Below are 16,226 nucleotides of genomic sequence, written 5' to 3' on the forward strand. Positions count from 1 at the left end.
GGCACGTGACCTCATTTGGAATTGAACTGGTGACATTTCACTTTGCGGGATGACGCCCAACCAGCTGAGGTGCATGAGTCAGGTCAATAGTATATACCCTTGATATGATGTAATGAAAATATCACTCTACTTCTGTGGTCTTCCTTCCCCAAATCCCAAACTTCAGGCTAATAATAAGAACATCAGGCAATGCTCAATTTAGGAACATTGTTCAATACCTGAACAGTTCTCGAAACTGCCAAGGTCATTGAGATTAATAACATATGAGAATCTGTCACAACTAAAAGGAGCCTAACTAAGGAATAGGACAACACAATGTGATATGGATGAGTTCCCCCAAAAGAAAAAAGACAGTAGGTAAAAATTAAGTAAATGTGAGTAAAGTATAGAATTTAGCTAATAATTATTTAATAATTATACAGTGCTTTTGGTTTACTAATTGTGACAAATGTGTCATACTATCATGGTGTTACGATAGAGGCCACTAGATATGAAGTAGACGGGGAGACTTCTGTCTTCACAGCATTTTCTGTAAGTCTAAAACTGTTGTAGAAGTTGATAACTAAGAATATGAACATAATCAGTAATTTTAAAAGTTAGTAACAGACTTGCAGAGTTCAGAGGGCAGCCCCCAGAAATAAACACACACAGTTGTCTGTATAGAATGAATGGGACTAAGCATGCTTTTTTTAAACAAAGAAACAAATTTATATTCACAATTGATGTTTGTACACCTAGTATGTATTTTTTCTTTTTAAAATTATCTAATTTTTTTGAAATATTTACACTGAGTCAAAATAAAGAGGCAAAAGAGTAGAAAGGTAAAAGCGGAAGCTTTAAAAATAGATCATACCTAATGGATACTATTTGTTACACTTGGCTGAAATTGTGCACGAAAATAACTATTCTGACTTTGTGATTTTTAAAAATAAGTTAAGAACTGGTAAAGCAGAGACCTGAAAAATTGGAGCAGACACTAGTAATAAAAGTGTTTATACCTATATAATGCCCGATTATTAGACCGGCATCCCTAGAATACAGAATGGCCAAGACAGTGTTTCAACAGAATGTTTAACCTGTGCACCTTGTTACGTTTCACAGCAGGAAGAAGATATCACAGAAACAGGCCCAATGCAAGTTTCCCAAACCAGAACATCCCGACAGCACTGCCTAACCCTGCAACACACAAGGCACAAGCAGGAAAGAAGGAAGGAAGGGAGGGAGGGAAGGAGGGAGGGAGAAAGGGGAGGGAGGGGGAAGGCTGGGAAGAGGGGAGAAGAAGCCAGCACGGACCCCTCGCACCCAGCCTCACTGCCTCGCTTTCTGTGACCTGGGAGCCCCAGTGTCCCCTGATTATGGAGGTCATTGTGCACATTTCTGCTTTGGACAGATTCCAGTGCACTCCTCAGGACCTGGCTCCAAAATCACATCCTTCATGAAAGTACCAGAAAGTTAACGGCCTCTCCTCTGTGTTCCCATAGCTTTGTGTTCATTGTATTAGTCCTTCAACCTCTACTTACTGGGCTCATATCTTTGTCTCATAATTTCCTGAACTGAACGAGCGTGATGCCTGATACCCTGCTAGACTCAGACTAGTGCTTGGTGGTCTCCTCATACAATGAAGGGAGGAAGAGGAGCCACCACTCACTCCCCTCCGCCCTCCTATTTTCAGTACCTGCTGTTAACCCACATTTTACAAATATGGGGTCACTTGTCTGAGGTAATACAGATGGTAGAACTTTCTTTAGACTTTTGATGCAATGGATTATATTGATTATGAATATGTAGCCAGCTTTGATTACCTGGGCTAAATCATATTTGGTCATCATGTATAATTCCTTTTGTACATTTTAATGTGATGTGTTATAATTTTGATTAGAACTTTTGCACCTGTTTATAAGATACACTGCTCTGTAGTTTTGTTGTTTTCAGGTTTTGGTATGGAGGTAATTCTGGTTTATATATTGAGTGAGGAGATGTTTCCTCTTCTATTTTCTGGAGATTAAAGAGATTTGGGATCAGCTCACTTCAATGTTCGATGGAGTTCACCAGTGGAAAAATCTGGGCCCGGTGTTTGCACTTCTGGAAGGACAATTTTTACTGGAATTTCTGTAAAGGATGTGGGCCTGTTCAGATTATCTATTTCTCCTTGCGTGAACTGTGGTAGGTTGTGTCTTTCAAGTACTAGCCCAATTCATTCAAATTATCAAATTTGTGTTAATGTATTTTTATATCATGTTCTGTTACCTTGTCCAATGATGGTCCTTGTTCCATTTCTGGTATTGGTAATTTATGTCTTCCTTCTATTTTTATTCTTAGCTTGGCTAGAAGTTTATCAATTATAATACTTTTTTTCCAAGAACTACCTTTTTGGTTTTATTGATTTTTCTCTATTTCTTATATTAAGCTTTATTGATTTCTGCTCTAAGTTATTTCTTTCTTTTTCTTTATTTGGGTCTATATTGCTGCTCTTTACCTACCATCCTAGGGTGAAAGCTCACATTTTTGGTTTTAGATCTTCCTCTATCACATGTACACTTGGTGTTACAAATTCCTTCCAAGCACCACTGTCTCTGCATCCCACATATTTTGACAAGTTGTATTTTCATTTTCATTCAGTTCAAAATAGTTTTAACATCTCTTGGCATTTCCTCTTTGACCCATTTGTTATTTATAGTAGTGTTGTTTTATATCTGAATATTTTGGGATTTTCCAGATACTTTCTGTTATTTGGTTTCTAGTTTCATTTTGCTCTGAGAGTATACTTTGGATGATTTCAATGACTTTAAATATGTTGATATGTGTCTCATGGCCCTGAGTGAGGTCTTTCTTGGTTCATGTTCCATGTGATATTGAGAAGGATGTGTGCTCTTCCACTGTTGGATACGTATTCTATAAATTCCCATCAGATCCAGACAACTGATGCTGCTCCAGTTCAATGACATCTTTACAGATTTTCTGACTGGATCTGTCAATCACTGAGAGAGGTCTTCTGAAGTCTTCAGCTATAATAATAGAGCTGTTTATTTTATCTTGTCATTCTATCAGCTTTCAGCTCACATATTTTTGTGCTTGGCTGTTAGGTGTACACACATTAAGGATCATTAAGTCTTCGAAAATTGAGCCCCTTTTTCATTCTGTAACGTCCTCCTTTATTCTTGATAAATTTCTTTGCCTGAAGTTAGCTTTGTATGAAATTAATATAGCTACTGAAGCCCTCTCTTCATTAGTGCCAGCATGGTATATTTCCCATTGCTTTACTTATAGTCTAGCTGCATTTTTTTCTTTAAATTGGGTTTCTCATCAACATACAATCATTTCTTGTTTTTTTGATACTCTGCCATTTTCTGTTTTTTTTTTTTTTTAGATTTTATTTATTTATCTCTGGGGCGAAGGGGAAGGAGAGAGGGACGAGAACCAGAGTGTCGATGGTTGCGATTCCCTGTCAGGGCACATGCCTGGTTGCAGGCCAGTGCCCAGCCGGGGACTCACGAAACCACGATGTGTCTGCATTTCTGTTTCTTCCCTCAAATAGTCCTATATAATTCTTTCACATTTAAAGTGATTATTTACATAGTTGGATTAATCTCTTCTCTTTCTGTATTTTTTCTTTGTATTTTTTAAAATATCTTCCACCCTTTTTCTACATTCTCTTGCTTAATTTGAGCATTGTAGATGATTTCGTTTTCTCTCATTTCTTACCAAATCAATTATACTTCTTTGTAAAAAATGCTCAAACTTGCAACATACATTTAGGACTAATTCAAGTTAACTTTCAAATAACATTGTAATATTTTATGAATAGTATAAGTACTTTATGACAATATTTCAAATTTATCCCTTTATGCCTTATAACATTGCTGTCATTTGTTTCACTTATTAAGAAGCACTGATCAGCCAATATATTGTTGTTGTTATTAGTTTGAACCATTATTTATTAAAGCAATCATGAATTAGAAAAATAAAAGACTTTATTTTACCTTCATTTATTCCCTCTTGTAGATCTCAGTTTTGGAGATATATTTTCTTTCTTTAAGTACTTTTTTTAAGTTATTAAATACTTAAAACATTTTTGAAAGGTAGATTTAATGGTAACAAAAAAACCCCTTACTTTTATTAGCTTAAGAAAGTCTTTACTTTTCCACTTTTGAAGAATAATTTACCTTGACACAGAATTCTAGGCTGGTGATTAAATCTTTCTTTCAACATTAAAAAATTTTCAGTCTCTTTTCTTTCTTGCTGGCATTATTTATGACAAAAGGTCTGCTGTAAGTCTTATACTTCTTCCTTCATATGTAAGGTGTTATTTTTCTGTGTGTTTTTCACAATTTTCTTTTTGTCTTTAGTTTTTCAGAACTTTGGACTTGGCGTGCCAAGGTGAAGGTTTTTTGTTATTTAGCCCATTTGGAGTTCTTCAAGTCCTTTATCTGTCATTATTTTTGGTGTCTGCCATTATTTTGGGAAAATTCTAAGCTATTTTCACCTTGCATATTTTTCTTCTTCTTTTATTTTTCTCCTTCTGGTATTCCCAATACATATATATTTCACATTTTATAATGGTCCTACAGTTTTTATGTATGTATTTATTTATTTATTTCTATTTTTCTCCAAGCATTTCAGTTTGGAGTTCCTAGTAACATATCTTTAAGCTCAGTAATCTTCTCTCAGTTTTATCAAGTCTGCTAATGAGCCCATGAAAAGTATTCTTTATATTTGGTATTGATTTTGATTTCTGAATTTCCTTTGGATTTTTTTCTAGATTTTCCTCTCTGCTTACATTACCTACTTGTTGTTGCATGCTGTATATTTTTGTTATAGCTGTATTAATGACAGTTATTTTAAACTTCCAAACTGATATCTTCAACATGTCTGTCACTTCTGAGTTTGGTTCTGTGACCTGGTTTGTCTTTTTAGACTATGATTCTTCTTGCCTTTTATCATTCCTTTTCATTTTTATCCATGCTAGACATATCGTATTGGCAAAGGGAAGTGAGGTAAATAAACTTATAAGTGTGATGTTTTATGTTTTTCTGGCTAGGAGTTAGGCTGTTTTTACCGACTGATGTACCTGTAGGTTTCAGAGGCTTTCATTTTTTCTAGTGCTGTAGATTATTTTCCGTATTTTTTTTTGTCTTTTGATTTTGTACTATTAGGTCCTCTAGAGGAAAATACAATAGGATGGAAATTATCTATAGATAGAAACAAGCAGACACAGATAAAAGACATGGTTAATGGATGTATTTCAGAGGCATTTTATAGGAAGTGCTATGTCGTCGCGGTGACTCGCTAGTCCAGTGTCTTCAGGGAGGGCCAGCACGCTGAAACAGTCGGCGAGAAGTGAAGTTGCAGTCTCGTGTGCAAAGGCTGAATACTCGGCATAATTTCTCAGTTTCAGAATAAAGACAGAGTCCCTTCTTTGGAGACCCCTGTTTTAACATCTTAGCTCTTAGGGATTTCAAAAGATATGTGAGTTCCACTCCCATGTGGAGGGAGAGATTGCTTCACTCAAAAAGTATACTGACTTAGGTGTTAATCATACCTAAAATATACTTTTAGAGCAACATCCAGACTGGTGTTTGACCAAACGACTGGTTCTCATAATCTAGCCAAGATGACAGATGGTATGAACAATCACAGATGTCCCTATAAGTTTCTCCTGCATTAGTGTCTTAGCCTTACTGTTCTGACTGCTGTAATACCCTCTCATTTCTTTCAAAGAGCCTAGGCCCTTTGGCTGGCATCTTCACAAGCTCTTCTCAGCTCCCCCTCATCCTCTACCCTTATCACTTAGTTAAGACAGAAATGCTGGCGTGTGCCCGAGTTGGGGATTTCTCTTTCCCCCATGCAGACCAGGTTATATGCTACAGGTGTATAGCATATACTCCTCAAGGGAAGCTGTGAACCGCAGGGTATTGAGAGTCATTCCACATGGTTACTTTTCTGCTGGTCATATCTCAAGATATGATGCTATTTCAAAACACACTTGGAGGGAGGGTGAGGTTTCTCATCAGATTTGGGAAGTTTTAGGTTATTATTTCTTCAAATATTTTTTTCTGTTCATTTCTCTCTTCTGGTCTTCTCATTATGCATGTGTCTGCACACAAGATGGTATCCCACGATTTGTCCAGCACTCTCATTTTTTTCTTTATTTAAATATTTTTGTTGCTCTTCACTTTGATGATCACATTGTACCCATCCTCAAATTTGTTGTTTCTTCTGCCAGCTTATGTCTGGTATTGAGCTCCTCTAGTGCAATGTCTGCTTTAGTTACTGAGCTTTCCAAATCCAAGATGTATATTCTTTCTGTTTTTTAGACTTCTGTGCATTTTGATAACCTCTATCTGATGATGCATCTCTTCTACCTTTTCTTTCAGTTCTTTAGCCATAGTTCTCCAGTGTTTCACTGAGCATATATAAAAGGAAATTTGTCTAGTAAATCCAATGCTTGAGCTTTCTTTTGAGTAGTTCCTGTTGACTGCTTTTTGCTTGAGTAATGTCTAAAAATGTTTCTTTAAGTATTTTATAAATTTTGCTACTGCCGATAATGGAATATTTAAAATAATATTAATGTGTCTAGTCTGGAAATCATATTCTCCCTCTGATTTTCTTACTTTTGCTGTTTGCTGTTTTTTTTCTATTTGTTTGTTTAGGGCATTTCTAGACCAATTTTATAATGTCTGTATTCTTTGTTGTTCATATCTGCTGAAGTCTGTACTTGGCTAATCTCATAGCAGAGAGAGATACTTTAAATACCTTGAACTAATAAGTTTCTAAGCCTTTATCAACAAGCTTTGCATGTGTGTGTGTGTGGCCCACACGTTCAACACTTTAGCCAGTAATTGAAAGCTGTGTCATAACTTCATGTATTGCTTGTTTTAGCCTCAGAGTCAGGGATTACATCACCTTGTCCAGTCATTTCTGGGCCTGTGCACAGTCCTGTACATGAACATGAACATGAACAGAGAAGTACGGTGGGGCTTTTCAAGGCATTTTGTTTCCCACTTTCTTCTTCTTCCTCTGTGGATTATCCAGAAAGCCCATGATTTGTTCTGTTAATGATTATGTTTAATCCTATAATACTAATAAATTTCATTTGCTGTAAGGGTTTTTTTAAACTTTTAAACATTTCCCCATTAATGCAATATTGTCTCCATTTTTCTAATAATGGCACAGATAGCTAAAGATGTAAATTCCAGAGCTCCAAAGATTAAATTATTGATTAAATAATGTAGCTATAATTATATATGGATTGTCATACATTTATTGAATGTTCTTATTATTTTTATATCTTTGAGTTTATTGTTTTTAATCTCAAGAATAAAAGTAAGTTTCCCTTTAATCTATTTGAAATTAGTATGCTGTACTGATTTAAACTTTTATTAGCTTTAGTAGAAAATTTTGTTTTAAATAATGACAATTTAAACTATTTTCTCATACTCCCCAATCTAGCTATAGGCATCTTGTTCTACTATAAAATCAAGGGTTTAAATGCTATATGCACCACCAAGGAAAAAGTGATGAGTACATGTGCTGTTTCTAATTGAACTTTGTGGGTTTTGTCAGATCACAAACAAAGCTTTGCACCGGGAGTAAATCATTTAATTTGGACCTAGGATTGCCCTCATTTTGTGGGAAAACCTCTTTTGTTTGGAAGTTGCATTTTTTTTTTTACTTTCCGTCATTCATTTTCTATATCTTTTTGAAAGTTTTCAGCAACTTTGGGTCACTGAATAAAGTTTTTAAGACATGAGAGCACAGAGGATTTTTGAACCCTTACTATTTTGTGTTGTCTACGCCTCTTTTGTGAAGTAACACAAAATTCTTGAAGAACAATTTACCATATAGAACCAACTGAAGTGACTTCGCAGAACTTGTATAGAAGATGGAAAAGATAATTCTTCAAATCTTGTATTTTCTCTCATTAAGCCTGTTCTTTAAGGTAATATTTATAAGTAACCTAAAAAACCAAACAGAACATTGCAGCATTGATTCTGAAATATGTTAATGGGTAATATGATAGGAAAAACGCATAACAGGCAGTCAATTGCATCTCAGAAAGTTTGCTTAAAAATGTTTAGGTTTATTTATGGCAAGAATTCTCTGTAAATTTTTGAAAAATGTGTTATTTTAGTTTGATCAACCTACCAATTTTCATTTTGACTAAAGACACATCATGAAATGTTTTATTCCTATTCTAGAATATCAGTAATTCTAGAAGACCAGAAGAGATTCTGCTTATAATATTTTTCAACCCAAATCACACAGACTACTGACATCAACAATTATAAGAGATATATTCAAATTTAATTTAAAAATAAGTCAGTGAATTGAGTATTGCAAACAAACAATGCAGTGTTGTCTACTAGGTGTCACCAGTTTCCCACTTTACCTCACTACCCATGTTAGGCCATAAAACAGCTTATTTTCCCCCCAGGCCAACATATTAAAATATTTACTGTGCTGAGTTTCTTCCAAGGCTTTTATCAATATTTCAGGGGTAGCAAGTCATGCTCCTGAGCCGCATGGGAACTTAGGTTTTGACCACCTTCATAGTTTCATCTTTTGAACAGAAGTACATTTTCTTATCTATGTTTTCCTTTAGTGACCTATTCATCAGATTAGGAACTAATCTCAAACTGATTTTTCCAATTTTCTTTCTGCCATGTGGCATGTACTGGGGACTGTAATCGTACCTGGATAACCTGATGTCTTTTGGGTGATGTGCAGAACTTTTTATTGCACAAAACACACATGTGTATCTCTAGTATGTATTATATATATTATAATATAATATATAATTATATTATAAACATACGCTTATATTATATATCATATAGTGCATATATAATATATAATATACAATATAAGGATATATAAATATACATAAATATAAATATATTAAAAACCTTCTAATTCCTTACTTTGACATGTGCAACCCAGGGCAACATGAAAAAGAAAAAAGAGACAAAGTTTTCCTCTTATTACCTCTTTTTAATTCATTTTTGTCTTTTCTTTTTTAACCAAGCTAAATACTTTATTGAAGGCTTTCCCTAGCACAAGCAAAGTAATACAAGATCAGTCATCACTTGATACAAGTAAGAAGGCCAGTTTCGGGTCCTGTGCATTTAACTGGTCCCTGTGCAGACTTATGCTCCAAACCCGCCCTGTGGGGGGCGGGGGAAGTGGTTCAAGTTCTCCTCCTTCATCTTCATTGCGGGTGGAAAATAGCTTTGCCTAAAGATTATGAAACAGTGTGTGATTAGTATTTTTCCAGTGGCAGGGTTTGGATCTGATGCAGAGATGGTGTCAATATAGAACTCAGGTTCCTGCATTGTCTCTGCTTGACTTCAGGGAGCCATGCGGCATGTAGACTTACCACAAAGTAGATGAAGACAACAAACACACGAGCTGAGCCCTCCTCACTTAGGACACTTTCCAACATGGGATGACCAATTGTGGCTGGGACCCACCTGGCCCAGAAACTTGGGACCCAGCAGCCACCTCAACTTTTGATGTGAGTGGGCTAGACCCACAGGGTCCTAGAGCATACACAAGCCCACTCACTGGAAACCAGCACCAGAAGGGCCCAATTTGCCTGTGGGAAGTGGCAGAGGGGACTGAAGTCCAAGAGAGAGAGAAAGACAGAGAGAGAGAGAGAGGAGCAAGCACCATTGCTCCCTCTCTGACCCTGCCCCCTCATACAGCATCACAACCCAGGCACTGGGTTGCCCTGCCCTGGTGAACACCAGACTCTGCCCATCATACATAACAAGTGGGACCTGACCAAAATATAAATATATATATATATATATATATATATATATATATATATATATATATATATATATCAAACAGAAGAACAAATCAAAGCCCCAGAGCCAATATTTTTAAGCGGCCAAGAGATAACCAACCTATCAGATGCACAGTTTAAAGCACTGGTAATTAGGATGCTCACAGAACTGGATGATTTTGGTCTCAAATTAGATTTAAAAAATTAAGGCTACACTAAGTGAAAGGAGGAAAATGTACAGGGAATGAATAGTGATGGAAAGAAAACTGGGACTCAAATCAATGGAGTGGACCAGAAGGAAGAAAGAAACAACCAAATAGAAAAGAATGAAGAAACAAGAATTTTTAAAAAATGAAGAGAGGCTTAGAAACCTCCAGGACATCTTTAAATGTTCCAACATCTGAATTATAGGGCTACCAGAAGGGGAAGAGGAAAAGCAACAAGTAGAAAAGTTATTTGAACAAATAATAAAGGAGAACTTCCCCAATCTGGCAAAGGCAATAGACTTCCAGGAAGTCCAGGAAGCTCAGAATCCCGAAGAAGGTGGACCCAAGGAGGAACACAATAAGGCACATCATAATTATATTAGCCAAGATTAAAATGAAGGGGAGAATCCTAGACGCAGCAAGAGATAAGGGGACAGTCACCTACAAAGGAGTTCCTATCAGACTGTCAGTGGATTTCTCAAAAGAGACCTTACAGGCAAGAAAGGGCTGGAAAGAAGTATTTCAAGTCGTGAAATCCAAAGACCTACATCCAAGATTGCTCTATCCAGCAAAGCTTTCATTTAGAATGGAAGGACAGATAAAGTGCTTCTCAGATAAGGTCAAGTTAAAGGAGTTAATCATCACTAAACCCTTATTATATGAAATGTTAAAGGGACTTATCTAAGAAAAAGAAGATAAAAAAGATGAACAGTGAAAGGACAGCAAACTCACAGTTATTAACAACCACACCTAAAACAAAAGCAAACTAAGCAAACAGCTAAAACAGGAACAGAACCATAGAAATGAAGATCATATGGAGGGTTAGCAACAGGGGAGCAAGAAGAGGAGAAGTGGGGAGAAGTTACAGAGAATAAGTAACATAGATGGTGGGGGGAAAATTGACAGGGTGAGGGCAAAAGTAGTGTGGGAAATGTAGAAGCTAAAGAACTTATTACACATGGACATGAACTAAAAGGTGGGGAATGTGGGCAGGAGAGGGTGTACAGGGTGGAGGAAAATGAAGGGGGGGAATGGATAACTGTAATGGTATAATCAATAAAATATTAAAAAGTAAAATATAAAAATCTGTTAATAAGGAAGAAGTATTTTCTATTTTGATTAAATGTATACTTATTACTTATTTTTATTTTCCTTTACTTTTGTGGTCGGCACTAAATTACTAAGGAAGGGAAAAAAACTTTATTCTGCATATGTAATTATAAGTATGTTTATTTTTAGTACACTTTGATCTTTTTCTAGAACCATTATGCATGTATCTTAAGGTTTAGGATATTTACCTACTCTCAGAAGCACAAGGTAATTCAAATTACATATTAACTTTACTCTTGAAATTACACGTGTGTGTTTTTTTAGTTAAAAATGTGTGTCTGCAGTGCTTTTACATACAGCTATTTTAAGAACATTTTCTATATTATTAAAAATTTAACATGTGTAAGTCATACAAGCACTACATTAATTTGCCTATCCCTTTCTTACTTGATATTTAATGTGTTTCTAATTTTTCCTATTCGAAAACATTTATAATAAAAATTTTGGTACATTAATTCTCATCAATTGCTCTAGTTCTTTAACAAATTATAATGACATATAAATAAATCATACGGGGGACACTCAAAACCATAGAGAAAGCTGAGCATATTTACATTATTATTTAAGAAACATCCACATCTTGGGGAGGGGGGGTTAAGTAAACAAAGCCAGTGGTCAGTCTTAGCAACACAAACCTGAAGACAACCCTGGGCCAGGGCATGATTTTCCTGGAGCTGAATCACGGTTCACCGTGGTTTTGGGAGCCCAGTCCTGCTGAAGGACCTGCTCTCAAAAACCCCACCTCTAAAACCCATCTCCGCACGTGTGTCTGAAACTATTCCCTTAATTTTATGTTCTTCATAGGTTATGGATATTTTGGGGATTTTTTTGTCAAGCAAAATTTAATATTTCTGTTTCTATGTACTCTAATTTATCAGTATATTACTTCTTTTGCTAGTGAATAATAAAGTTACAGTTTATGTATGCCAACTCTATAAATGAATTTATTTCTTTTTCCCAATGACTTTAAAAATTAGAGTTGTGGTTCATTTGGAAATCATTTTCTGAGATGTTTTGAAGTCTGGATACCGTTTTATCTTTTTAACGCTTTCCAAATGGCCATCCCATTTGTACTTCCCGTGGTGTCTGTTGGTCTGTTTGCTCCCATCCATTTCTGACTACAGTTCTGACTGCTTTGCTAGTTCACTCTTGCAGTCAGTCCCTTCCTTGTGCATGTCCTCCTGCTGTGTGGGCATCCCATTTGTGAGCTTTCTTTTTTCAATTCGTGTTGTTTTTCAAAGCTTCAGTTGTTTCCTTACCCTTTTTACACATTTTGAAATATGTCATCATTTTCATGTTATATTTTGATGTCATGCTCTGCTGTCATTGTTTTGTGGAATAATATTGGTTAGTTTCATCGTATTTTTCTGCCAGTATATTTGTGTGAGCGTCGAATGATTTCCTGCTCCGAGGCCTGTGTTTCAAAGAAATGTGTTCCATAGTAGGTGTGATGGTCAATTTTATGGATCACCTTGACTGTTCCATGGGCGCCCAGTTAGCTGGTAAAATATTATTCTGGGTGTGTCTGTGAGGGTGATTCTGGAAGAGATTAGCAGTTGAATTGGTAGACTAATACAGCAGATTGACTTTTCTAATGTAAGTGGGTCTCATCCAATCAACTGAAGACCTGAATAGAACGACAACAACAACAACAAAGGCTAAGAGGGGACTCCTATTTGACTCCCTTCTAGCTGGGACATTGTTTTTTTCCTGTCTTCAGACTCAAATGGAAAATCTGCTGGTCTTAGGTCTCAAGTTTGCAAGTTTTCTATTGCAACTTACGCTAGTGGTTTCTCTTGGTGCTCAAGTCTTGGACTCAGACTGGAACTACACCTTGAACTCGTCTTGGTCTATGGCTTGCTGACAGCAGGGCTAGGGCTTCTCAGCCTTCATAATTAGGTAAGTCAGTGCCTTATAGTAAATTATTCATATACATATGGTTCTGACTTGTGATGCATCTTACAATTTTTCAGTTTTGTGATAGTGCCAAAGCATATGCATTGGGTAGAAACGATAATTTGAATTTTGATCTTTTCCCAGGTTAATGTTGTGTGATATGATACTCTCCTGATTCACACTGGGCTGCAGCAGTGAAACCAACTTGCCCAACTATAGGCTAATGTAAATGTTCTGAGCTTAGGTAGGCTAAGCTAAACAATGAAGTTTGGTGAAGTGAATTAAATGCATTTTTGACTCATGATATCTCAACTTATAATGGGTTTATTGGGATGTAATCCTATTGTGAGTAATGGAGTATGTGTATATCCTCTTAGTTCTGTTTCTCTGGAGGATCTTCAATAATACATTAGGGTGTGTGATAGTAGGAGCTTACTTATTTATTTATATTTTCCCCCACTCCACTAGTAGGAGCTTCTTTTGTTGGAAGTTTTGATGACCTTCATGCTTAAGGTACCTCCTCTTTTATTGATATTGTTAAATATTCAAAAATACGACTTTTTGCATGGCCATGACTCTACATTTCAAGATTACTGAGATTCTAACTCTATTGGCCTACATGCTATAGGCTTTGCTTTTTAAAAAATGACTCACTTTTAAAGTTTTGTTATTTTAGGGTATTGTTTCTTAAGATGTATTTATTTTGGATCTTCTTACCTCAGATCTAAACAGTCTTTCTGGAAGCTTCCATTTAGAATGGAGGGGCAGATGAAGTGCTTCTGAGATAAGATCAAGTTCAAGGAGTTCATCATCAACAAGCCCTTATTATATGAAATGTTAAAGAAACTTATCTAAGAAAAAGAAGATAAAAAAGATGAACAGTGAAAGGACAGCAAACTCACAGATATTAACAACCACACCTAAAACAAAAGCAAACTAAGAGGACAGCTAGATCAGGAGCAGAATTATAGAAATGGAGATCACATGGAGGGTTAGCAACAAGGAAGTGGGAGGAGAAGGTACAGAAAATAAGTAGCATAGATGGTAGGTAGAAAATAGACAGGGGGAGGGCAAGAATAGTAGGGGAAATATAGAATCTAAAGAACTTGAGACACATGGACATAAATGAAAGGGGGGAATGGTGGGGGGGTGTGCAGGGTGGAGGGGAATAAGGGGGGGAATAGGACAACTGTAATGGCGTACTCAATAAAATGTATTTAAAAAAAGAAAATTAAAAAATAAAATAAAACAAACAGTCTTTTAATGGGCTTCCCCATATTTCTATCTTCTCAGCATGGATTTTTGCCAACATTTTCCTTCTGATGTAGGTTTTTCGTCTTTCTGAAAAAGCGTATCTTCGGTAGGTTTGGTGATGTCTGGAGATGTATGTGCCATCTTCTTCTCCTTGTCCAGTGCGTTTCCCTGGATCTTTTTTACATGGATCTGAATCCTGAAGCTTGTAGGTTTACAGTATTGATCTGGATACCTTGGAGAAAGAGCATTTGTTTGTTGTTCCCGGGTCCCATGGCCTGTATGGTACTTTCCTGTTTGCACATCTCTTCTCATGTACCACCGGGTGGAATCTGACTCAGCATGCATCTGACAATGTGGAGTGGCTTGGCCAGACTGTTACCATAGGTAGTTAGCTAATTACTGGTAAAGGGAAGAGTGAATAGTGAAGGGAATTAGACACCAAGCTTAATAAACTGCAGAGCATAAGCCTGCTTATTCACCAAGAAGCTACAGCTTCACACCCCAGGGGATTGTAGCCTAGCTAGTCAAGGGGATTAACAATCTTTCCTTCCCTCCTCCTGTACTGGAGTTTCTTAGGGGTACGGAAGGAAGTGTTCAACCACAGAGGCCTGTCAATCTAACTAAGGGGTACAAACCTATCAACAGTCCACAAAAGCTTGGAAAATTGGTTGGTTCTTTTGAAAAAGCACATAGTCCATCTGAAACCCAAGCTAGTATAATCCCAGGGGAACACACACACACACACACACACACACACACACACACACTCTCTCTCTCTCTCTCTCTCTCTCTCTGGCTCAGTGATGCACTCACCCCATGTGTCTGTGCACTTTCTTTCCCAGGAGCATGTGATCATGTGGGTCCAGTAGCTACTGGGACTACAGTGGACAGTGCAGGCTCCAACAGACTAAGCTTTGTTATGAAGCAGAAACTCTGGACACTGGCTTTGGTTTTGGCCTCACTGAGAATACAATTGGATGTTTTCCATGGGGGAATGGACAGAGATGGGACATTAGAAGCATAGGGGAAGTCTTTCACACGAATAAACCATCTCGTCCCACCACATTCTCCCTTGTGTGGGTCCTTAGAATGTTTTTCTCATAATTTTGTAGAAAAGCCAGATTTCCATTGACAACAGCACTCACCCTCAGAAGTTCTTGAAGGATTTCCTGCCACGGAGCATTAGTGAATATGTGTTCTGTGAATTATTTATTTTACTATCTCATTGGTCTGTTTGATTTTTATAAGACGGTTTGGGAATATTTAAAGACATTGCTGCAGTCTTGGTCCTGTCGTTAGCAGCTCAGAAATAATTGGTAGTCTTTCTTCATAATATTATCATTATTTATTCATTCTAGAATATTAAATTTATTATGTACTTATATAGCTTATAGATAAGCACACATTTTCATGGTTAACTGCCTCTTTGCTCTTTTTGCAATGCTGTTAGCAGAGAGAAATATCTCTAAGCCTTGTCAAAAAAAAAAACACTTTCTGACTAATAGCTCCATCCATGTCCCCATTCCAACCTCTGTTCGACTTCCTTCTTCTTAATCAGGCTTGTGCTTTCTATGCTATGACTGCACAAACCATTCTAATATGCACAAACAGTGAATAACAAAGAACCTTACAAGCGCCCATATAATAGCCATGGCTTCCATATGTGAAATTTGTTAGGTATGTGAAGACTATCCTTGGTACTCTAGTGCTCACTTTTTCAAATTGTATTTGTGGATTTCTCTTCTTTTCCCTTACCTTCATGCCATGCTTAAGTTTGCAAGTAATATCAAAACATATCCTAATAAAAGGCTATATCCTAATAAAAGAAGAGCAACAGTTATCTATAATAGAGCTAGTGTGCCATGTAGAGACATCAATTTGAAAGAAAAGACCAAGGGCCTGTTTTGTTTAAAGCTTGCCTTTAAGGGAATTTGGAATCTCTCTCCGTGTCTCTAGCTTTCATTTCTCTT

The sequence above is a fragment of the Artibeus jamaicensis genome, unplaced genomic scaffold, assembly GCF_021234435.1.
Source record: "Artibeus jamaicensis isolate MK-2021 breed Jamaican fruit bat unplaced genomic scaffold, CSHL_Jam_final scaffold_369, whole genome shotgun sequence".
In the NCBI taxonomy this organism is placed as follows: Eukaryota; Metazoa; Chordata; class Mammalia; order Chiroptera; family Phyllostomidae; genus Artibeus; species Artibeus jamaicensis.